The 26,836-nt window shown below is 38.2% G+C and overlaps 1 protein-coding gene across 10 annotated transcripts in view; it reads left to right on the forward strand.

Annotated features, from left to right (window-relative positions):
- The window catches only part of pthlha (parathyroid hormone-like hormone a), a 235,193-nt gene that overhangs the window by 88,663 nt on the left and 119,694 nt on the right, over positions 1-26,836 (forward strand). For 6 of the 10 annotated variants that reach the window (XM_067428459.1, XM_067428465.1, XM_067428460.1 and 3 more), the window contains one exon: positions 14,736-14,774. The exons of 3 other annotated variants lie outside the window; for them this stretch is intronic. The gene's annotated coding sequence lies outside the window, so the exon portion shown is untranslated. Of the gene's footprint in view, positions 1-14,735; positions 14,775-17,891; positions 17,912-26,836 lie in introns of those variants that run through there. One more of the 10 variants, XM_067428469.1, reaches the window with a different exon arrangement.

The following is a 26,836-nucleotide window of genomic DNA, read 5'->3' on the forward strand; positions in this document are numbered from 1 at the left end:
ACTAGGGCTGGACAATAATTCAATATCAATATATATCGCGATATAATTTTTTTCAATAACGGTGATATGATTTTTAAACACATTTCCGATATTTCGATAAATATATTACAGCATTCCTCACTGACTGACGTTCAGGGCGCAGCCGTCAGAAAGAGCAGAACATGATTGGCGAACATGGTTGGCTACTTGCGCGATGACGTAACGTTACACCACAGAAACACAGTCAGTGCTCAGCAGTAGTAGGCTGATAGATCCAACGCGGCAAGTTTTAGCTACAAAAAGAGTTTCCCTGACCGCAACACAAATTCGACTGAATGAACTTCCACACGTAAGGAGAAAGAAATAGTTAATAAGAGAAGAAAGACTAACGTTAATTCAGTGGTGTGGAAGTGGTTCGGCGTGTCCCCCGCACTTTTAATAAAGTGTATTTTCATCCCTCGCACTTTTACTGGGTCTCACCAGTCCTATTCGACCCGCTCCGAGCAGGATTCGAAACGGCGTTACCTGGAGCGAGGGCGGGCAATTTAACAGGGACGCTATAGACCGCTTTCTCTAACCTCAGTTGATTGCGCGCTTCTTGAGGTCACGGGCAAGTGTACATAGAAACCAACGTGAATACATCAAGATTTAATTTCAGAGACAAAAAATAATCTATGCATGACCTGTCATTTTATTCGTATCTAAATATGAGGAGGACGCTCTCTCACAGGAAGTCCAAAAGCGGATTCGTAGAACTAACGTTACTGTCACGCTGGAGCTGCAGCTGAAGGACAACGTTGCATATACAAATCGTTATGAGCTGAAAGGTGACGATCGACAGTCAGACGATTGCGACAATATATGAAAGCAATGAATGAGCATCATGAGCAACAAAACTGTTTTCAACACTGATAATAATCATAAATGTTTGTTGAGCATCAAATCCTAATATGAGAATGATGAGTGACACTGAAGACTGGAGTAATGATGATAAATTCAGCTTTGATCACAGAAATAAATGACACTTTACTATATATTCACGTAGTGAACAGATGATGTAGATCAGAATAATATTTCACTGTATTACGTTGTTTACTGCATTTTAAATTAAATAAATGCAGCATTAAATATATGCTATCATTTTGCATAAATGGAAAATAGAGCGCTATGAATTGTTCTTCACTGAAATTTAAAACTTAAAAGAAAATGCTCAATAAACTGCGTCTGCGGCATAGGAGTACTGTACGCTGTGAAGCAGATCCACCATCTGAAGCAGATCCATCCGCTAGAATATTCTGAGTCAGGCTGAATCCTGGCTGAAGCACTTTTGTTTAATCTATATTAAGAATAATATAATCAGCCTATGTTATAGTTTAAACTTAAAGATATTAATATTAATAAAGTGAGAGTCTTATGTTTATTTGATGTTGATTTCACATTTCTTTTTCATATAAAGGCTAAATACAAATAAAAGGTGAACATTAATTTATTTGTACTGGTTTTATTTCTAAAATATGATATAGTTTTATAGGAGGACTATTCATAGACTTGGCAAATACATTTTTCAGAAGTTTGTAGGTACAGACATCCTTTGTGGCAGTTCTTAGTAGTTTTTTCTAAAGCTTTTATATAGTTCATATCTATATCGGAATTATATCGTATCGACCGAAATTAAGAAAAATATCGTGATATGAATTTTGGCCATATCGTCCAGCCCTAATTGATACTTAAGAGTCGGATCAATAACTGTGCAGAAACTGTAAGTCATTTACAGAAGTGTTATTGACATTATGCCTGAGCTGCCGTTGTCTGTGATGTTTGTTCACTGTAATATTTACCAGTAAACTGTAAGCTACTTAATTAATTAAATTCATAAAAACAACCATACTTTAATTTTTTTCTTTTTAATTCAATTTCTATGATAAGATTTCCCACAGATTCTGTGTTGTGTGTTTTCTTGTAATCAAATGAAGACAATGTTAATTCATACTTAATGAAACCTTTTTTGTCAAACAAAGCTGCACAACTGAGCTTTATACTGTTAAAATACAACATGGAAGAAAAATTGATATATTACTTAAAAAATAAAGTTTTGAAAGTTTATAATTATTACATTAGTGTTAAATTACACTGAGGCGTCTCTGAACTCTACTCTACAACAGTGATATATTTCTCAAGTTAAACCGAACTGTTATTTTGACGGGTTGCCGTGAATACCTTTGAGTTTCTGTGTGTTTATAATGTGATGGTAGTTTTTCTCAAATTAAACGATAAAATGCTGATGAAGTGACTCTCAGAGCGACTCTGGGGATGAAGTTCATGCGTTTATGTCCTCGTATGAGATGGAAATATGACTGTGTGTGTGTGTGTGTGTGTGTGTGTGTATGTGTGTGAAGTGACTCTTTTAGAGTGACTCTGGAGCTGAAGTTCATGCGTTCATGTCCTCTTATGAGATATGCAATTTTCACGCGCAATTCTGTGTGTGTGTGTGTGTGTGTGTGTGTGAGGTAAATAAACTGGGGGTCAGAGCCCTTCATTCACACAAACACGCAGGACACTGATTCGTAAATAATATTTATGCTGTTTAATACTCACAGACAATCGTCTATATCACCAGATGAGTTCTCAGGCACCAAAACGATTGATTTAATGTGAACTCGGTAGTACCAACGTAATTCGGTCGGTGCCCTTAAAAGTACCAAGTTCGGCACTCAACCCTACTACTGACACACTATTGCAAAATATATAAATAACTGTCTTAAAAACATTTTGGGGGGGTTGAAAATACTAGCGTGCCTAAGACTTTTGCACAGGACTATATTTCCACAATAATCAATATTGAATCGTGAAATTTGTGACAATACCCAGCCCTAATACTTTGGTGTCTTGACAAATCTGAGCACAATTTATGACATTTTTTGCGGGGTTCCCAGTGTGAAGTGTCCCTCAGTATGTCACCCCATTGTAAATGATGAGTGACGGGGCAATGAGCGGGGAAAGCTGCCCACAAACTCCACACCGCAGACCAAAATGACAGAGGTCATAACATGCCTCAGTGTCAGGAAATAAGACTTATGGCTTGGCCGTGGGCTATAAATATAGCATGAAGGGAATCACTTAAAGTGAGGACTAAATTTGGAAAGCTCTGGTTAGTTTGCAGTCCCCTTTTAGGACAGCTCTCTTAAAAATAGACAGAGGAAGTTCGCAATGTTTCATTTTTGGAAAGATGTGACGCTGGATCTACGCAATAAAGGCTATAAAGCAGGAAAATCCACTGGCTCTCTGACACACTACCGGTCAAGAGTTCACTGCAAAAAATGCTTTTCTTAGTATTTTTGTCTTGTTTTCAGCCAAAATATCTAGAAATTCTTACATTAAGAAACATTTACTAGACAAGTAAAAATTATCGTCTTGTTTTGGGAAAAAATAACTCAACACAATTTTGCTTAAAATAAGATAAATAATCTTCCAATGGGGTTAGAAAAATAATCTTGTTTTCTGTTTGAATTAAGATTATTTTTCTCACCCCATTGGCAGATTATTTATCTTATTTTAAGCAAAAACTCTTAATTTGAGTAATTTTTCCCCCAAAACAAGACAATTACTTTTACTTGTCTAGTAAATACTTCTTGTTTTAAGAATTTTAAATGTTTGGACTAGAAACAAGACAAAAATACTAAATAAGAAAAGCAATTTATTATTATTATTATTATTTGAATATATTTTAAAGTGTAATTTATTCCTGTGATCAAAGCTGAATTTATCATCATTACTCCAGTCTTCAGTGTCTCATGATCCTTCACTAATCAATCTACTATGAGGATTTACAGCTCAAGAAACATTTATTATTATTATTATTATCAAACAGTTGTGTAAAAAAGTTTATAAAAAAAAGGTATTTATCAGTATTTATCAGAAAATAAAAAGCTTTTGTAACATTTTATTACTATTTAAATGTTTTGGGCCAGTAAGAATTCATTTATTTCTTTTGAACTTTCTATTCATCAAAGAATCCTAAAAAAACTGTTTCAACATGAATAATAATCATAAATGTTTCTTGAGCAGTAAATCATCACATTAGAATGATTAGTGTGACACTGAAGACTGGAGTAATGATGATAAATTCAGCTTTGATCACAGGAATAAATGACATTTTAAAATATATTCAAATAGATAACAGTTATTTTATATTTGAATAATATTTCGCAATATTACTGCTTTTTTGTATCATAAATACAGCCTTGGTGAGCAGGAGAGACTTCTTTAAAAACATTTAAAAAACTTACCGTTCTAAAACTTTTGACCGGTAGTGTATATTGTGTTGGTTTTAGAAGGAATGAACATCTAGGAATGGATAATAAGTTTAGTTAGTTATCCAACAACCTTTCCGGTAACAAGCTTTGATGGTTTTCATGGCAGCAACCTACCAACTAGTCTATTTTGAACATTTGCAAATTCCTAAACACGTTGAAATGCAACGATAAAAATGACACAGTGGTGTTTTATTCCTCTACCTAGATCCCTATGACGTTAATCTGTAAATTGCAAACACAAATGTGGGCCTTTATCGAGTAAACACGACTCGTGACTTATGTACAACATGGTTCTAAGGTCAGTCATTAAAGTGTAACTGGTATTAACAAACAACATTTGCTGTATAACATGCCATGCTCTGTTTATCGTACGTCTTATAGCTGCTGAAAAGCACAGTGGCATTTTGAAATATGCACTTTCAACTTGAGAAAACAACATTCCAGTAAGTGAATATAGTGTTCAGATATTTTTATGGAGCGTATGTTTCAGTGCGCTGGAATTATTAGAAATGGTGTACATACTTATGGAACTAGGGAGTATATTAAGATTGGATGCAGTCTATGGTGACACTTTTACAATAAGGTAACATTTGTTAATATTAGTTAATGCATAAGATAACATGAACAATGAGCAATGTATTTCTTACAGCATTTGTTAGTTTTTCACTGCAAAAAATGCTTTTCTTAGTATTTTTGTCTTGTTTCTAGTCAAAATATCAAAATTTTCTTACGTTAAGAAACATTTACTAGATAAGCAAGTTATTGTCTTGTTTTGGGGGAAAAAACTCAAAATGAAGAGAGTTTTTGCTTAAAATAAGATAAATAATCTGCCAATGGGGCGAGAAAAATAATCTTGTTTTCTGTTAAGAAAGGACCCCAGGATGCACTATGGGAAGAAGGCCATCTTGGATCTGCTGCTAACATCTTTGTGTCTATGCCATCCATGTGGTTGTTATTTTGACACTTATCACCTACCAGGGTCAGGGCTGTTTTGGCAGCAAAAGGACCAACAAAATATTAGGAAGGTGGTCATAATGTTATGCCTGATCAGTGTGTATGTTCTGTTGTTGGCTGTATGAGTGAACACAGGCTGCGTTTTTCCATTCCTCTGCGCTACTTTTCCATTGTTTTTCTTTATAAACACGCTAGACGGATGTGTTTTACTGTTGTGCTCGCACCTCGTGCATTAAACAGCATTCAAAATGCAGAAGTTCAACTTTAAGAAAAACATGCGGTGTGTCAAACAACCCCATAATCCTCTTCTGGAAAGGGGCGGGGAACAGCAGCTCATTTGCATTTTAAGATACACACATGACAACACTGTTTTTGCTTCCACCCAAAAATGGGCATTTTGGGCATGGTATAGTAATTTATCTGTGGGGTATTTTAAGCTGAAACTTCATAGACACATTCCGTGGATACCTGAGACATCTGGTAGAAAGGGACATAATAGGCCCCTTTAATTAGACTAACATTTAATGATGTAGAAGAATGGTTCTACTTCATCTAATGTTATTAAATGGAACCTTATTGGAAAGTGTTACCAACATTATTACCTGTGCACCAGGTGTGTTCCTGTCATTCATAGTATCCTCTGAGGTTGTGTGTGTGTGTGTGTGTGTGTGTGTGTGTGTGTGTGTGTGTGTGTGTGTGTGGCATAACCGCTCTATAATCTATGAAGGCGCCTCGCTCTGCTTCCCCAGTGACCAGGATTTGGCACCACTTCTGTCTGCCTCCCCTAACTATTGGCCTAATTAATCACTAGCAAGATATATTACACAAAAAGCAGGAGGAGAGGGAGCGCAGACATTGAGACACTTGTTCATTTGTCCTGCTCTTAACTTTGCCAGAAATAAAACCCTGCGTTTCTGAGCCGAGGGCCCTGACGACTGCTGCCATCGCCCACCTGAGGCCCTTTGGTTGGCACCCACCAGTAATTGGCAATTACTGTGCTTTGAATTAAAGCAAACAAGAATAATTGGCAGGCATTGCACTCGGTAGAACAAGACAGGGAGTCTGTGTAAGAGAGAGAGAGAGAGAAAGAGAGAGAGAGAGACCTCCCTCAAAATGAGAATCGAAGGAACTGGGCCAAAGGCAGTAAGACTTGTGGCCGTCTCAGCGGTTCTGTGGCCTCGCTGTCTGCCATCATTTCCACTTAAAATCAAACACAAAGCGTACAACCTACAACTGTACCATAGCTACGAAAGTGTTACAACTTACATAGCAGGAAGAATCAGTACAAACGCAAAGTACACACCGGCATTTAATGCTACCGTACACTGCAAAAAAGCTTTTCTTACTTAGTATTTTTGTCTTGTTTCCAGTACAAACATCTATAAATTCTTAAAACAAGAAGTATTTACTAGTCAAGTAAAAGTAATTGTCTTGTTTTGGGAAAAAATAACTCAAAATTAAGAGAACTTTTGCTTAAAATAAGCAAAATAATCTGCCAATGGGGTGAGAAAAATAATCTTAAACAGAAAACAAGATTATTTTGCTTTATTATTATTTTGCTTATTTTGCCATTATTTAATTCTCATTTAATTAATAGTCAGGAGGAAAGACTACACTGCAAAAAATGCTTTTCTTACTTAGTATTTTTGTCTTGTTTCTAGTCAAAATATCATACAATTCTTACATTAAAAAACATTTACTAGACAAGTAAAAAATATTGTCTTTTTTGGGGGGAGGAAATAACTCAAAATTAAGAGAGTTTTTGCTTAAAATAAGCAAAATAATCTGCCAATGGGGTGAAAAAAATTGGCAGATTACTTTGCTTATTTTAAGCAAAAACTCTCTTAATTTTGAGTTATTTGTTCCCAAAACAAGACAATAATTTTTGCTTGTCTAGTAAATGTTTCTTAATGTAAGAATTTTTAGAAATTTTGACTAGAAACAAGACGAAAATACTAAGAAAATATTTTTTTTGCATTGTACCGAAGATAACGAAAAAGCACTGTATCATTTTTGCAGAATAATATGTATATTAAGCACCTCAAAATTCTAAAATGTGTCTAAAACATACGTTCCTAGGTACTAGATCCCACAATGCAATGAACTTTTTAACTTAAAGAGATAGTTTACCCAAAATGATCATTAAGATGATTCTGTAAAATGTCTGCATTTTTGTTTTGTTTAAATGGTGACATAATTTTCAATTTTCAATTTTCAATTTGTAAAGCATACAATAGTGAGGTCATGTCATGATGTAGAATATTAACTTTTAAGTTGCACAATAAGTACAGTTTTGCACCAAAAAAAAACACAGTTGGATACATGCAATAAAAGTAGTATACTATGATTTGATTGATTTTATCAAATAGACAACAATGGGTCATTTTCCTCACTTGTCGCTACTGTAATACAATCAGAATGAAACCCTAGTATTCCAGTATACTACAATAACGTCAAACAAGGAACGTGGCCCATTGTTGTTTGATTATAATAATAAATCACACACTTAATTAGCTAATAAAGTTGAACTCAAGAGGATCCTTTAGCTGACTCTGACACCAAGCCAGAACGTTACGGGAAAACCATCACTTGCTTGTCGTGAATTACGAATTGGCGACGTTTGGGAATGCACACCAGACATTTTAGCAACAGACAATGGCAATAAAAGTAGTCTTGTCACATCCAGAGGGATTTTAAGAGCTTGAAATGGACCAGCATGCATGCAAGATGCAGACACAATCCAATATGTGTGGTCCTAGAATGTGTTTTTGGTAAAAGCACATTTAAGCCCAACATTTAATTAGTTTATTATATATTGTTCCACAAGGTGGCAACACTGGCCTGGTCCGTTGTTTCACAGTAGAGAACGAAACTAAAGTGACTAAACAACAAAAAAACAACAACAGATGCCTGTGTGAGGGGGGTTATGACATAAATGCAACTTTAGTTTAAAGGGTACCTATTATGCCATTTTTTACAAGATGTAAAATAAGTCTCTGATGTCTCCAGAGTGTGTGTGAAGTTTTAGCTCAAATTACCTCACAGATAATTTTTTACAGCCTGTTAAAATTGCAACTTTTTAAAAATGAGCCAAAAACACGCCGTTTTTGTGTGTATCCCTTTAAATGCAAATGAGCTGTTGCTCCCCGCCCCCTTTTAAGAAGAGGGCGGAGCTTCAAGAGCTCATGCTCCGGTGTCAGGACAATGTCATCCCACAGAGAGAAAATATCAGAACAGAAACTCTTTTAGTGAACAATTTTAACCCTTTACTTTTTTGAATAATATGTCAAATACTGTTCTTACACTGCAAAAAAAAAAATGCTTTCCTTACTATTTATTATTTTTGTCTTGTTTCTAGTCCAAACATCTAAAAATTTTAAAACAAGAAGTATTTACTAGACAAGCAAAAGGTCTTGTTTTGGGAAAAATAACTAAAAATGAAGAGAGTTTTTGCTTAAATAAGATAAATAATCTGCCAATGGGGTGAGAAAAATAATCTTAATTCAAACAGAAAACAAGATTATTTTTCTCACCCCATTTGCAGAATATTTTGCTTATTTTAAGCAAAAACTCTCTTCATTTTGAGTTATTTTTCCTCGAAACAAGACAGTAATTTTGACTTGTCTAGTAAATGTTTTTTTAATGTAAGATTTTTTTGATATTTTGACTAGAAACAAGACAAAAATACTAAGTAAGAAAAGCATTTTTGCAGTGTAACCCTGTGGTACATGAACAGTGTTGATCCTGAATGTTAGCTATCATCTGCGACTTCTCATATTCTTCTTTATCGTTTAGTTTGTTTTTGTAAACATTTTTGATATTTCTGTGAGTTTAAATATGTTATAGGTCTACATTAGCTGTCTTACTATAGTTGAGGGACTCTTATTTTGTTGGGTATTATAGTTAACGAGTAGTGAAAGTGCGAGCTCGCGCGCAGTCTATCGGAGTTGTTTTGAAGATAAAGATTTACCAGTTATAAAGTGCACCCAAGAAAAGGCACATGGTCTGTATATGTTTGTTTATTCTTAGTTGTATGAGTGTTTTTGTGTAATTTGCTGTGTATGTTAATGATAATGCAACGGACTGCGAGAGAGTTTTTGAATGAGACGTCAATGCGCACGCTTTGTTTGTTTGCTCTTACAGTTATTTTTTTTTGGGAGTGAAAAACGATGTAATAAACTTCATAAACCATCAGTAAAGTTTGGTCATCATTCAGACGAGGTTATACAACAAAAAACATCTTTGGATGAGGTTTTCACACGGACAGCTGTCATTTATAAGACACAGCAAATCCGTTTGTTTATCCGAGTTAGCAACAGTAACTAAAGGGGGCGGGGCTTATCGATAGGTCAATAGAGTGTATGCGTTCGACTGTAAGCATACGCTCGGAAAAAAATGAAGTAGACTTTACTCAGAGGATCCGAAAACAGGAACACACTTGAGTCACCGATTACTGTCAGAATGTACTTACTGTAACTGGTAAGACGCAGAGAGAGCGCAGTTAAAGAGATGGTTAGACGAGTAAAATGAAGCTTATTTTTAGAGGAGCTTCAGGGTGGTACCGCACAGCAGGATGACTGAGTAATAACCCACATCAGACTCGGTGCGACAGACACAACTCAACCCACGGCTCGAACCAGGCAGCCTTGTTTACACCGCAAAAAATGCTAGTCATTTTGTCTTGTTTCTAGTCTAAATATCAAAAAATGCTTATATCATGATGCATTTACTAGATAAGTAAAACGACATAAGATATTATTCCTTCTTTTCTTACAAAAAAAGTCACAATTAGTTTTTGCTTAAAACAGGCACAATGATCTGCCAATGGGGTTAGAAAAATAATCTTGTTTCTTGTTTTCGTCCCAATCAGAAATAAGATTATTTTTCTCACCCCATTGGAAGATCACTTTGCCTGTTTTAAGCAAAAACATTTTGATATTTTTCCCCATAAAACAAGCAAAAATATCTTATGTCGTTTTACTGATCTAGTAAATGCATCTTGTTTTAAGAATATTTAGATATTTGGACTGGAAACAAGAAAAAATACTAAATAAGAAGAGCATTTTTTGCAGTTTACAGCGCAGACTGAGATGAAGGGAGAATAGCCTTCCACAGAAGTGACAACACTCTGCACTGGAATTCCCCGGCATACCACAGCCTGACCACAGTCTTACACACACAATCGACACACACACTGTAAACGTGTGTGTGTGTTCTTCTGTACCGCAGGCAGGGTCTTTAATGCTAATCAAATCCAAACTTTCTCACTCTCTCCTGTCTGTTTGTGTAAACAAGCATCCCACGTACATGAGTCTCGGTTTCTATAGTGTGTGTGGGAGAAGTGTTTGGGGCAAAAAAGCCATTTAAGTAGGTCTGCCCAAAGCGGGCGATAGAGATATTCCCTTCTCGTGGCCTTTATGAGGGTACTAAAAGAAATAACAAAGCATTTTGCGTCAGTGAACGCTCTGGCAGTGTTTTCAGCATGCAGAATTAACAGAGTGGTGTTTACTGTAGGGTTGCTGGATAATCAGTAAACTAATAATCAAAAAGATATATATATATCTTCATCACAGCTCGTTAGTGGGTGGGATATATTAGGGAGCAAGTGAACATTTAGTCCTCAGAGTTGATGTGTGTGAAGCAGGAGAAATGGGCAAGCGTAAGGATTTGAGCGAGTTTGGCCAGATTGTGACGGCTAGACGACTGGGTCAGAGCATCTCCAAAACTGCAGCTCTTGTGGGCTGTTCCCGGTCTGCAGTGGTCAGTATCTATCAAAAGTGCTCCAAGGAAGGACCAGTGGAGAACCGGCCACAGGGTCATGGGCGGCCAAGGCTCATTGATGACCGTGGGGAGCGAAGGCTGGCCCGTGGGGTCCGATCAAACAGACGAGCTACTGGAGCTCAAACTGCTCCAGAAGTTAATGCTGGTTCTGATAGAAAGCTGTCAGAATACACAGAGCAGCTCAGTTTGAGGCGTATGGGGCGGCATAGGGTGACCTCTGACCCCTGACCCCGCCGAAAGCACCAACAGTGGCACGTGAGCATCAGAACTGGACCACGGAGCAATGGAAGAAGGTGGCCTGGTCTGAGGAATCACGTGTTCTTCTACATCACGTGGATGGCCGGGTGTGTGTGTGTGTGTGGCTTACCTGGGGAACACATGGCCCCAGGATGCACTATGGGAAGAAGGCGAGCCGGCGGAGGCAGTGTGATGCTTTGGCCAATGTTCTGCTGGGAAACCTTGTGGATGATACTTTGACACGTACCACCTACCAGGGTCAGGGCTGTTTTGGCAGCAAAAGGGGAACCAACACAATATTAGGAATGTTATGCCGAATCGTTGTATATTAATCACAACTGTTTCCATTTGAGAAATCTCTTACGTAAATGCATTTATTCAGCAACCGTTATTGCAAACAGTATAGTCGAGATTCATACATCGCAGATGATGCCTAAACAATCAAATTAAATTATGATTAAACCGCGCAGCCGCAGTTTGTAGTATCTGTCTGCGGGCCAGACCTCAATGATCTGTCCGACCTATTCAACTCAGGTTTATGCCTACTTTGGACGGGGGCTTACAAGACGCTCCAGATTTAGTAAGAATGTGCTATTTATTCCCTTTTCCTTTTTTTTGGTTAAATCTGTGGGTGTGGGTATTTTTCTTTGCTCCATGAGGCATCTTCTTTTGCAAGGTTTGAGAAACTTAAGCCATTCCACCATGCCTACCGCAGAGCGTCGATGTGTTCGCATGAAAACAAGCAAAGCTAAAGTGGCCTCATTTTGGATCGCGTCGCTTTTAGACACTGCACTTTCTTCGCTTATCATCTTGTGAAGCTCCTTGACTCGTTTGCTTTGGATTCTTTGACCTTTATGATCATACATGACATCATCTTTAGTCTCTTCCTGGCTGAAAACTTTCTCAATAAGACAAAAATGCAATGAGTGCACAGTCATTACCTGCTGATCATGCAACCATTTCCATTGTGTTCTGCTTCACTGGCTTTGTATTAAATTGCACTTTCAGTTTCAGGGCGATAAACAGATGGATAAAGATCTGAGGACTTTAATTGAGTCATGCAGCTTCTTTCCATGCTGAAGAGATTAATGCACATCCTCACAGACTGGAATTTCAGGCAGCTCTTGTATAATTTGGACATACAGAAAGATTATTAGCGTTTCTACAGGATGCCTGTTGGGCCTTGAACTTTTCCAAATATTTCTCTACTCAACATCACATAATTTCCGCTCGTACTGGCTTCAGACGGCACTTCTAAAGCACTAATACTCTTTACAAGCGCCGTTAACGTCTCTTCTTGCTCCCTCCTGCTGCTCTGGAGGAAATAAATGGCAGCAAGAAACAAAATGACAAAGCTTTCACACACATCCAGGTGTTCTCCTGACATGCGTGGAGTCTAATAACCGTTTCTGTGCAATCTTCGAGGATCTTGTACTCTCAAGTTTTGTATTTTTATAATCATATTTAAAATAAGGGTGTAACGATATATCGTGGGGAGCAGCCACTCATTTGCATTTAAAGGGACACACACAAAAACGGCTAATTTTTGCTCAATTTTAACATGTTATAAAAAATTATCAGTGGGGTATTTTGAGCTAAATCTTCACATGCACATTCATCAGAGACTTATTTTGCATTTTGTAAAAAAAGGGGGGGCATTATAGGACCCTCTGATGAAATCCGAGAGATTTCTGTCCCTTCTTTGTCAGCTCTGCAACTACAGACCAGATTTTCATTTTTGTGAACTAACCCTTTAGATGTCCCTGCATTTCTTTTTTATCCATGGAACTGATTGTTCTTTGAAAACAATGAGCTCACATTCACTGGCCTTTGTGCTGATGAAGAGGCGCGGGGGAAACTGGGCCAGTGAGCTTCTGCTCCAGTGTCTGAATCACACAGAGGTGCTTCTCAGAGAAAGATCTGTGTACAGAACTTAATTACAAATCCCATGATTTCATCTTTAGGGTCAGCTATCAGGTTGCTTACCTCTTTTTTTCCCCTTCGGAAGCAGCCAGCTGGCATGCATCACTTATTTTCTGTGACTCTGTATTATCTGAATAGATTTGTGTGTGAATTTTGTTCTTGAATAATTCAACGGAATTAATGTACAGAAGCTCAGATTTGATGCTGTTTAATAAGGTATATACTTACAATCATAAATTATGGGAAAAGTGGAAGATTATAATAACTACGTAGAGAAAAAACTTGATTAACTTTTACAAAGGGCTCACAATGCACAATGCTAAAAGTTTTGGGACGCCTTGAAATTTTGAGAGCATGAAATTGTCCAAAATGTCTTGGTGAAGCATTAAGAGTTCCTTTCACTGGAACTAAGAGGCCAACCCCTGAAAAACAACCTCATCCCATAATCCCCCCTCCACCAAAATTTACACTTGGCACAATGCAGTCAGGCAAGTCTCGTTCTCCAGACTCGTCCATGGGATTGTCAGACTGAAGCGTGATTGGTCGCTCAGAAAACACGTCTCACTGCTCTAGAGTCCAGTGGCGGCTGCTTTACTTCACTGCATCCCACGCTTTGCATTGCTCTTGGTGATGTAAGGCTTGGATGAGCTGCTCGGCCATGGAAACCCATTCCATGAAGCTCTCTACGCTGTTCTTGAGCTCATCTGAAGGCCACAGAAGTCTGGAGGTCTGGAGCTGTTGACTCTGCAGAAAGTTGGTGACTTCTGCGCACTATGACCCTCAGCATGCGCTGACCCCACTCTGGGTTTTATCGTGGCTGAGTTGCTGTTGTTCCCAATGGCTTCCACTTTGTTATAATCCCACTAACAGTTGAGCGTGGAATATTTAGTCGTGAGGAAATGTCAGGAATGGCCTTATTGCACAGGTGTCAGCCTATCACGGCCCCACGCTTGAGTTCACTGAGCTCCTGAGAGCAACCCATTCTTTCACTAATGTGTGTAGAAGCGTCTGCAGGCCGAGAGCTGAAGTTATACACCTGTGGCCATGAAGTGATTTAACACGTGAACTCAGTGATTTGGAGGGGCGTCCCGATACTTTTAGCAATATAGTGTGTGTTATAAAACATGCAAGGAGGATAACCAAACTCCATCCGTCTGTGAATTATGACCACGATTCCACAACATCTCCACACCACAAAACAGCTACTACTGCAATTGCTTAATTTTTTTTTTTGGTTCAACCCAAAACAATTTGTACTACAAAATAGACGTGGGTGTGTACAGGCTTACAGGCCATTTTTATGAGACTGGAGTCATTACTCTGCATTGTGTTGTCTGTGGTGGTTTATGCATTTCATTAGATCTCGCTGTTGGTAACGCTGGCTTGCTTTCTCTTAACTTCTTAGGTACACTACATAAAAGATTGGCTTTGTAAGGCGCTAACATGTTTTATTTAAATATCAGAATATTTAATTCACTTAAATAGGGAAGTTTAATTTATTCACTATCAACACACTATATAACAAAGTTTTTCTTTTGTGTTCCACAGAGGGGAAAGAAAGTCATACAATTTTGGACAGACACAAGGGTGAGTTCAAAATTAACCGTTAAACGCTTTCAAACTTTTCAACACTATAAATAGGCATGCTATTACATTTTATTTTTTAAATTCAAAATGCCACTTCTCCAACACTTGCTGCACATCATCCGTCATACAATATGAGACCCGTACGTCTCACTAGGTCAGTTTCACAGCTACTCAAACCAGTCCCTCCATATAAAAATAACTATGGTCAGAAATCTTTTTTTTATACATACACCAAAATCTGGAATGATATTCCACATCACATACGAAAAATACCATCCATCATGTGTTTCAAAAAGTCATACAAACAGTTATACTTGCACTGATCATTTATTTATTGTCCTGGTTCAGTTGGTATTGTTTTTAATTGTTGTTTTTAGTCATTTGTATTTGTTTAACCTGTATTTGTTTGCTGTATTTTTTTTTTTTTCCGGTTGTAAATTGTGTTGTATGTTCTGCAGAACAGGAGGTTTTTTAACTGAGTCAGGCCCGTTTTAATTGTACCCTAAATGTTACTTTTTTAACTTTCCTATTGAAATGAGTAGATGGTGACCAAATGCTTATTTTTGGGTGAACTATGCCTTTAAGTTAGTAACATTTCTACTTTTAGTTACTCAAGACTGAATTGGTCGAACTTAGAAACCAGACCATGTTCAAATATGTCTTTTGACGTCAGTGTAGTAAACTGTAAAAAGAAAGAAAAATCTTGAATGAAAAACATATTTTGTTGGCCAACTTCACCAGTGACCACTAAAAGAGTCCATTTGCCTGCTGGTGCAATGCCAGACCAAGGGCCTTTTTAGTAAAGAGACTGAAAGTGAGAGAAAGCAGCTTCTAGTGAAATGCGTCACATTGTGGGCTGGACGACTCCCTTCCGTAGGGACAGTTGCATCATCGCAGTTTACCGCACCAACAAAGCATAACCGTGGGAGTAGCCGCAGTATGAATGAAAAAAAAAGCAGTCATATCATCAGAACAAAGCCTCGGTGGCCACAAACACAGCATTACCTTCCATATTTACAGTAGGAGCTGCATGTTTTTAGTCGACGGAGAAAAATACATTCGGAGAGAAGTGTATATTTAGCTCTCTGGATTTTATGCTTCGTAGTTCCCTGATGATGCAGAGAGACCAGACATCGTAAAGGTCTCATGCTATTCTTAATATATCCCATCACCGCACTCAATTGGCAGTTCTTGTATTGATTGTCTAAAGATTGTGCAAAGTAACGTTTATCTTTGGCAATACTGTGAAAGTGTATTTAGCACATAAAGGCTTTTCCTCTGGCGCTTAAAGGCCTGTCCACAAACACACATACACACACACATATTCACATGCACATACACATAAAACAACCCAATCAATGGGTTAAAGCAACCAAATCAATAGGTTAAAGCAACCCAATCACTGGGTAAAAGCAACCCAATCAATGGTTAAAGCAACCCAATAATTGGGTTAAAGGAACCCAATCACTGGGTAAAAGAAACCCAATCAATGGGTTAAAGCAACCCAATCAATGGGTTAAAGCAACTCAATCAATGGGTTAAAGCAACTCAATCAATGGGTTAAAGCAACTCAATCAATGTGTTAAAGCAACTCAATCAATGGGTTAAAGCAACTCAATCAATGGGTTAAAGCAACCCAATCAATGGGTTAAAGCAACTCAATCAATGGGTTAAAGCAACCAAATCAATAGTTTAAAGCAACCCAATCACTGGGTAAAAGCAACCCAATCAATGGGTTAAAGCAACCCAATCAATGGCTTAAAGGAACCCAATCACTGGGTAAAAGCAACCCAATCACTGGATTAAAGCAACCAAATCAATAGGTTAAAGCAACTCAATCAATGGATTAAAGCAACCCAATCACTGGGTAAAAGCAACCCAATCAATGGGTTAAAGCAACCCAATCACTGGGTTAAAGCAACTCAATCAATGGATTAAAGCAACCAAATCAATAGGTTAAAGCAACTCAATCAATGGATTAAAGCAACCCAATCACTGGGTAAAAGCAACCCAATCAATGGGTTAAAGCAACCCAATCACTGGGTTAAAGCAACCCAATCAATGGGTTAAAGGAACCCAATCACTGGGTTAAAGCAACCCAATCACTGGGTTAAAGCAACCCAATCAATGGGTTAAAGCAACCCAATCACTGGATTAAAGCAACCCAATCAATAGGTTAAAGCAACCCAATCGATAGGTTAAAGCAACCCAATCAATGGGTTAAAGCAACCCAATCACTGGATTAAAGCAACCCAATCAATAGGTTAAAGCAAGCCAATCAATGGGTTAAAGCAACCCAATCAATGGGTTAAAGCAACCAAATCACTGGGTAAAAGCAACCCAATCAATGGGTTAAAGCAACCCAATCAATGGGTTAAAGGAACCCAATCACTGCGTTAAAGCAACCCAATCACTGGGTTATTAAAGCAACCCAATCAATGGGTTAAAGCAACCCAATCAATAGGTTAAAGCAACCCAATCACTGGGTAAAAGCAACCCAATCAATGGGTTAAAGCAACGCAATCACTGGGTTAAAGGAACCCAATCACTGGGTTAAAGCAACCCAATCAATGGGTTAAAGCAACCCAATCAATGGGTTAAAGCAACCCAATCAATGGGTTAAAGGAACCCAATCACTGGGTTAAAGCAACCCAATCGATAGGTTAAAGCAACCCAATCAATGGGTTAAAGCAACCCAATCAATATATATATATATATAACTCTGATTGTATTCGTCTGAAAGAAGAATGTCCTACACACCTAGGATGACTTGAGGAAGAGCAAATCAAAATATTTTTATTTTTCAGTGAACTATCCCTTTAAGACCAAAATGCCATGTCAGTGTGGACGGAAGGCCAAAACAGAGAGAAAAAAAGATTTTTTTTCAAATTGATCTGGATTAATGTGGACATAGCCTGAGATCACTAAAGAGGGAAATACAGGCAGAACGGATCAGTTGATGGAAAGTCTTATTTGCGAGCTGCAGTTTTTGGGTTGTGCCTGTTGCATGGTAGCTCCAGAAGCACTGACGCTGATCTTGCTTCAAAAGCCCCGTTCCTCCCAAAATCACTGCAGCCAATTTCCATCTGCCCCTCTGGAGTCGCAACTGCTTCATGCCTCCACTTCTCTCTATAAACGTGAGTGTTATGAGAGAAAACGTTTTTCTGGGTCCCACATCAAAGGGTTTTGCCATATCAGAGTGTTACGCCAAGACTCCATCTATTCTTTTCTGTTCCTTAGAACTATTCCAACTTTTGTTCTGCTTAAAGCTGCTTGATAGCGTAGTTACAGATTGCTGTGTACAGTGGATATAACTTGAAGATGTCTTCTTTTCCAGTATCTAAATATCTACATTTTAAAGAGACATTTACTTGAGCAGCAAAATAACATGATATAGGGCCCTAACACACACCCAGCTCAATGTGACGCCAGACACAAGTGTGTTCACTTTTATGATGATGACGGATGGATGCGCTTTTATGATGGATGGATGCACTTTTATGATGGATAGATGCACTTTTATGATGGATGGATGCACTTTTATGATGGATAGATGCGCTTTGATGATGGATAGATGCACTATTATGATGGATGGATGCACTTTTATGATGGATAGATGCACTTTTATGATGGATGGATGCACTTTTATGATGGATAGATGCGCTTTGATGATGGATAGATGCACTTTTATGATGGATGGATGCACTTTTATGATGGATGGATGCACTTTTATGATGGATAGATGCACTTTTATGATGGATGGATGCACTTTTATGATGGATAGATGCGCTTTGATGATGGATAGATGCACTTTTATGATGGATGGATGCACTTTTATGATGGATGGATGCACTTTTATGATGGATAGATGCGCTTTTATGATGGATAGATGCACTTTTATGATGGATAGATGCACTTTTATGATGGATAGATGCACTTTTATGATGGATAGATGCACTTTTATGATGGATAGATGCACTTTTATGATGGATGGATGCACTTTTATGATGGATGGATGCGCTTTTATGATGGATGGATGCACTTTTATGATGGATAGATGCGCTTTTATGATGGATGGATGCACTTTTATGATGGATAGATGCACTTTTATGATGGATAGATGCACTTTTATGATGGATAGATGCACTTTTATGATGGATGGATGCACTTTTATGATGGATGGATGCACTTTTATGATGGATAGATGCACTTTTATGATGGATAGATGCACTTTTATGATGGATAGATGCACTTTTATGATGGATGGATGCACTTTTATGATGGATAGATGCGCTTTTATGATGGATGGATGCACTTTTATGATGGATGGATGCACTTTTATGATGGATAGATGCACTTTTATGATGGATAGATGCGCTTTTATGATGGATGGATGCACTTTTATGATGGATAGATGCGCTTTTATGATGGATGGATGCACTTTTATGATGGATGGATGCGCTTTTATGATGGATGGATGCACTTTTATGATGGATGGATGCACTTTTATGATGGATAGATGCACTTTTATGATGGATGGATGCGCTTTTATGATGGATGGATGCACTTTTATGATGGATGGATGCGCTTTTATGATGGATAGATGCACTTTTATGACGGATAGATGCACTTTTATGATCTTCAAAATCGAAGACTATTCACTGCCATTATAAAGTTTATTTTAATAAAACTCTGATTGTGTTCGTCTGAAAGAAGAAAGTCACACACACCTAGGATGAGCTGAGGGAGAGTAAATCATGGGATATTTAAGTAATTTTTTCTTCTCAAGTAAATGTAACTTGATTTAAGAATGTTTAGATATTCGTACTGGAAAACAAAACAAAAATGTGTTGCTGTGATGTCAATAAATGTCTCCTTCATGGTTAATGTGGATGTCACCGGGACTGATCAAACATGGTAGTGAAGGGGTACGACAAAGCTGCTCCAGAACAGGCTCCTTTATTTGTTGTCCCAATTTGTTTTGGGGCCGCTCCGCCATGTCTTCTGGTTGGCCTCAGCAGGGCTGTTAACACACAGCACATTTTACACGCTGCCATTAAAAGCCGCACTCTTTAAATCCCAGGCTTATTTTTAGCTCGTCTCTGTTCTGGGAAGAAAAAAAATGGGGAAAGTGGTTTGAAATGCAGACTGGAGTTCATCTCCTCCAACCGTCCCGCGCCAGCTTAAATAACGCCTGTAAAAGCTCTGACTGAATCACACAAATTTGAGACATTTGCTGTCTGAAAAACGGCAATGCTTTTAGTTGAACTTTTCTAGCGCCTCTGAGAAGATAGCCAATCACGTCAGAGCAACGCTGGGCTAATATCCTGCAAACCCTACACAACACCACTGATATTATTCCAGCATCTCCGTGGGAGGTCAATCAAAGCCAATACATTACACGATACACACATGTAGAGCGTTATAAACTTCAACGCTGTGTGAGGGTTTTCTGTCATAATGAAAAGCAGAATTAAACTCAAATGAAAAACATTGTCAATTTGGATTGTTTGGTTGGTGTTTTATGAATTTGTGCACCAGAGTCCTTGTGAAAAGAAACCAGTAATATGCTTGTGATCTTATTTTAAAGGGGGGGTGTAATGGTGTTTCATGCATACTGAGCTTTTTACACTGTTACATTGGATTCCCATGCTAAACAGAACATTTTTAGATAATTAAAAGATTAAGCAAAAATGGATAAAGTCTACTGACCAATTTAACTGTTTAATTTCTAAACGTTTCTCACCTTGTTTGCCATATACAAACCATTCGGAATTGTATATGTTTGCTTTGTATCTTGCTAGTTAATTTTTCTCACTATAGTCTCCTTTATCTCGCTGACTGGTAGCCTGGATGCCAGCCGAACTCACAAAATGTTTAGGTCGGGCGGTTTGGTCTGGCCTCGCTCCACCAGAGGAGCAATTATCTCCAAACAGAAACTGACCAATGAAATCATCAGGGCGGGCTTTAGACGATGATGGACAGATGATCAACAGTAACGTAATCATCACGTCATCAAAGGGGCTTGGGTGATATTTGTTCGAATCCTAAACGGAGAGCTTGTTCGTATCTGCATCAGCTTCACTATTTCTCTCAGAAATGATGATCATGTTGGGTAAGCGCTCTGTGTCTCATTCAATTATGTTATTTTTTTACAACACCGGCAAAGATCGTGTATTCCAGCCTGATTTCAGCGCGCGTGCAGACAGGGTTGCCGAATTTATACAACAAAACCCGCCAACCACTAGCCCTAATAGCTTCTCGGGGGGAAAAAATGGCGTTTGGGCGGTAAAATGTGTTATTTTGGCAAGGTTGCTGCTAAAATTCGCACATAATAGTCGCTTCAACCCGCGGACATAGAACGCAACCCGCAGAAAAAATGCGGACTTGGCAACACAGTAGTGTTGTCACGATACCAAAATTATGACTTCGATACGATATCAGACTAAAATATCGATATATCGATACTAAATCGATACCACAGTAAAAAAATAAATAAATAAGATAAGATGCTTAATATGACAACAGAACTTGTTATTATTCATTGTTATTTATTACTAAAAATTCATGTGGCCAGCATGTTCCTTAGGGTTGGGCATCGTTTTGATTTGAACAATTATTGATCAATTGATCAATTACTATTAAAATTATCTCACAAATTTTTGCTATCTCAATGTATTTTTTACAATGGGGTAATTGTGTTGCAATAGCTTACACACAGCACAAGAAAGCTTGATTTCGAATGGTAAATTGAATTAAAAAAGACGAGTAAACAGTAATAAAATAAGAACAAATAAACAGATTACAAACAATAGCACAAATAAATACAATAGAATAGAAGATACAAATTAAACAGACTGCTTTATTTTTTCAGGTAGGTCTAACATTCAGATAAGAAACTGAATTAAAAAAATGCATAGTAATTACATTTAAAACAACATTGAATAATGTTCTTTGTAAAAAATTCAATAGCGTACAGATGAAACTATTAAAGTTACACAAGTTGATCAGTCAAGAGCAGTTGATCGTTTGTCTTTTTGTAGGTTGAATAGCAAATGACTGCGGTCCCTTTAAGACTAAACCCTTTAAGACTTTTTTTTTTTTTTTTTTTGTATTATTGTGTGTATTGTGTAGTCTTTATGGACCTATGTGTCTTAAATAAAAGTTGATAACAGACGCATGGATCCTGAACACTGTTCCTGTTACTCGTTCTTCCTGAACTGTTTGCGACTGTGCTTACATTAATACTCTTCCAGATGTGCACTGATAATTCTTTGAGTGTATTTGACCAATAATAAGCTGGAAAAAGAAGCAAATGTTTGCACTTGTATCATGTCAGAGGCGGCTTTATTACGGTAGGCTATGTGTGTGTGCGCTTCAGATGTGGAGCACGAAATCTGCGGGGATTAGTAGAATTAATTTATGTGCAATCCCGCGCGAAATTCAGACCGATCACTCACTAACACTAACACACTGTCATGAGGAAAAAGTCCAGCAGAACGCGCGTTCGCCCGCTTCGCCGTGCTCAGAGGTTAACCGGGCTGAGGGAGAATATGCCGGTGTGTGTCAACTCGCTGACGGTCAGAGAGGAGAGCGCAGCTGATATCGATACTGTAAAAACTGAGAATCGTATCGTTTCAGATATTCCAGTATCGATATATATCGAAATATCGATATTTTTGACAACACTACAACACAGTGCAGTTGAGCTCTGTTGACATTTGACAATGCGTCGCTTTATTGCTCTGATTGGTTGTCGGTCTGTCCAATCGAGGTCTTTCCTGGTTCGGTTGAAACACCCCATAATCACAGCCCAACGGAGCATCAGACTCATATTCTCACTAGAGCTGAGTAAGACCACGTCAGGCTAGCTCACTGAGTTCATAGAGCAGAATTCGTAATGCAGTACGTGAGCTGCTTACCCGTACATACATTTATTGTGAAAGTTGCTCATACAAGTAATTTTTAATTGAACACCTTCTTCAGGTTTATACGTCCAACATTAAGTGTATCCAATTTAAATTTGGAAACAATGTTGTATTTAAAATGTCATACTTACTATTTATATAACTTAAATGTTTTTTCATACATAAAAATATATGGATTTAAGGGGGAACCCCATAAAGGATGATCATATTTGGGGGTCCTTGGCATCGTAAAGTTTGAAAACCCCTGGTTTAGACAGCCCTGTTGAGTTTGTTCCCTGCATTTCGGCGATGATTGTTTTATATACTGCACGCAGTGAGTAAAACTACTTCAAGTGTGTGTGTGTGTGTGTGTGTGTGTGTGTGTGTGTGTGTGTGTGTGTGTGTTGTTGACAACATTTTTTCCCACGTTTTCTAAGGATGTCACAGCTGTCAGACGCTCTCAATGCAACAGCTGCACATGCTAGTGGTTGGCGGTACTGCAAAATTTGGTAGCGATCCGATACCAAATACATAGGGTCAGTATTGCCGATACCGATACGATACTTTGTGCTTAAAAAAAAAAATCATTTTTGTAGGAGAGAACAGTATGTCCTATTTCTGAGGTGAATGAATGATCAATTATTTAGGCAAATTTTTTTTATTAATGTATTAAAGTCCGCAAAATTAGTAGTTATTAGGCACTGTAGAATGAAATCTTTACAGCCTTTTTTTAAAAAGTGTTTGTATAGGTTTGTAGTGTTGCCACAGTTATCGAATGCTCTTTTTGTATCACAAGTTGCAGTATTATCATTCAGTGCAGTAAAATAGCTCCACACAACGCTTCTCTTCCTCTCAGCCATCCTGAGCTCATATTTAGCTTCGCTCACTCAGTTCGCTGCTCCTCGTGAGTCACATGACGACACAACAACGAATCACAGCAGAGCAGCAGCCAGGAGGGGGAGGAGTTGCAAAGTGGGCCAGGATGTGAAAGCAGCGTTTTTTTTCTCAGGATTGTAGAGACCCAAGCAAAGTATAACGTAGAGGAGAGATATTTAAATAAAAATATCGATTAAATTACAACTATCGATCCGATACCAATACCAGTTTTGGCATCGATACTATTGATATTTTGAACGGTCCGCCCACCCCTAGCTCGCGGTCCTGACTCTTTAGCTCCGCCCACTGCATGCCTCCACAGACTCGGCTGTTCTCAGAGAGAATCGGTTCAGTGTATCTGTCTTTTATAAATATGATAAACTAAAGAATCTTGGGAGATATGAAGAATCAACACAACTCTATAGATACTCAAGATTAACATGAGAGTATGTGTGTGTGTGTGTGTGTTTGTGTGTGTGTGTGTGTGTGTGTGTCTTTAGCTCCGCCCACTGCACGCTTCCATGGACTCGGCTGTTTTCAGAAAGAATCGGTTCAGTGTATCTGTCTTTTATAAATATGATAAACTAAAGACTCTTGTGTGATATGAAGGATCAACACGACTCTATAGATACTCAAGATTAACATGAGACTGTGTGTGTGTGTGTGTGTGTGTGTGTGTGTGACACCCCCCCTTTAAAGGGTTAGAAAACAATCCAGAGTCTACTATGCGCACTCACTGACGGACATAAACTCTGCAGGTAATGACACTGAAATAATATATGAGAATAATATTTGCATCTTGGGCAACAACACCATCAATTCAGGACATTGCAATTGTTCCTCGTTCTTTGCAAAACAGCTCTTTTAGATTTTGTACTCCTAATGGATTAGGTCACTTTGTAGAGAGCTGTTTTGCTTTGACATAAAGAGTAATTTTGTGTTGATCGGTGGTGAAAAATCCCAAATGTAATGCCGTAAAACCACACAACATGAAATAGGAGGTGAAGGCTTTTATAGGCCTGTATTTTAGAGCTGATTTGTGGCCTTTCAGCTCTCGGGGCTGAGCTGGAGTCAGTTACGGTATTATTTACTGAGGAAATTAAATTAAATGTACTGTTGTTTCCAGTAGTGAATTCAATTGATGAATCTACGAATAAGACCGACTGAACTTATAACCCAGCGTGAGTTGGAGCACTTTAAAATACAAAACTGAAGAATCAAGTCCCGTGCATATTTGTTCTTGTTAAATAACCTTTTTTTATTCAAAAATATATTAAGTTACGTATTTGCGCAGTGTGACGATAGATTGTTTAAATATCTTCCCTTTTATTGGCTACGGTTCACAGGCCTAATGAAAAGTGTAAAATGTTCTATAAGGCAAATTGTATGGAGAATTTTTTTATTATATTTACACACATTGTAATGTGGCTATTCTGGATATCTTGACATTTTGCGTTGAACTACTTCGTTATGCCACAGTTAAGTATAAAATGTATAGACTTTACTTTCTCCGAAGAAATTGTGAGTAGTGCTTGCAGTTGCAAAACTCAGCACTCATTTGCTAGGGTGTTCTGAGTGGTTGCTATGGAGTTGCTAGGGTGTTCTGAGTGGTTGCTATGGAGTTGCTAGGGTGTTCTGGGCAGTTGCTAGGGAGGTGCTAGGCTGTTGCTTAAGTATTCTGGTCGGTTGCTACGGTTATGCTAGCGTGTTCTGGGTGGTTTCTTGGGTGTTAAGTGTAGTTAACGCTCGGTAGTTGCTAGTTGTCACAGATTTTTACTATAGAGTTTCTTTGACATATTTTAGCACTTAGCTTATCACTATTAACCGCTAGTATGTGTAGCATGTTGGAAGTCCTGTTTGCTAGCAAAAGTGCCATGTCTCTATGATGTTTTGATGCAGAGATATAATTCTTGCTAAATGGTTGCTAGGGTATTCTGTTTGGTTGCTAGGGAATGGCTTGGCAGCTGCCAATGATGATTATACTCGAAAGGCTGTTTGCTAGTGTGTATGATATAAACCAACTCTATGACATTCAGATTTGAAAATATCCCTTTTGCGTTTGGGTTGCTAGGGTGGTCTAAATGGTTGCTAGGGCATGACGTTAAAATAATTGGAATTCCAAATCAAAATAGCCTCAGTGTCTCTATAATGTTCTGATTAATTTATATCCCACTCCTCCTATTTTTCAATGGTCTGTGGGGTGGTTGCTAGGGTGCTGTAACTGGTTGCTAGGGTGTGGCTATAAAGAATTTTGGTCATTGCTTACTGGCTGCTTGATAAGTCAAATGAGTGTGTGTAAGAGAGAGGGCTCTAAGGCCCTGCGCATGCACGAGTGTATGTATGTGAGCGTGTCTGCGCATGTGTGTATAAGAGTGAGTGTGTAAGTGAGAGAGAGTGTGTGTGTGTGTGTGTGTGTGTGTGCGTGTGTGTATAAGAGTGAGTAAGTGTGAGAGTGTGTGTGTGCATGCGTGCGCGTGCATGTATAATAGTGAGTGTGTGTGCGTGCATGTGTGTGTGGGTGTTTGTGTGTGTGCGTGTATAAGAGTGTGTGTGTCTGTATACAGGGAGTGCAGAATTATTAGGCAAGTTGTATTTTTGAGGATTAATTTTATTATTGAACAACAACCATGTTCTCAATGAAAACAAAAAACTCATTAATATCAAAGCTGAATATTTTTGGAAGTTTTAGTTTTTAGTTTTAGCTATTTTAGGGGGATATCTGTGTGTGCAGGTGACTATTACTGTGCATAATTATTAGGCAACTTAACAAAAAACAAATTTATACCCATTTCAATTATTTATTTTTACCAGTGAAACCAATATAACATCTCAACATTCACAAATATACATTTCTGACATTCAAAAACCAAACAAAAACAAATCAGTGACCAATATAGCCACCTTTCTTTGCAAGGTCACTCAAAAGCCTGCCATCCATGGATTCTGTCAGTGTTTTGATCTGTTCACCATCAACATTGCGTGCAGCAGCAACCACAGCCTCCCAGACACTGTTCAGAGAGGTGTACTGGTTTCCCTCCTTGTAAATCGCACATTTGATGATGGACCACAGGTTCTCAATGGGGTTCAGATCAGGTGAACAAGGAGGCCATATCATTAGATTTTCTTCTTTTATACCCTTTCTTGCCAGCCATGCTGTGGAGTACTTGGACGCGTGTGATGGAGCATTGTCCTGCATGAAAATCATGTTTTTCTTGAAGGATGCAGACTTCTTCCTGTACCACTGCTTGAAGAAGGTGTCTTCCAGAAACTGGCAGTAGA

This window comes from Pseudorasbora parva, chromosome 20 (genome assembly GCF_024679245.1).
Source record: "Pseudorasbora parva isolate DD20220531a chromosome 20, ASM2467924v1, whole genome shotgun sequence".
In the NCBI taxonomy this organism is placed as follows: domain Eukaryota; kingdom Metazoa; phylum Chordata; class Actinopteri; order Cypriniformes; family Gobionidae; genus Pseudorasbora; species Pseudorasbora parva.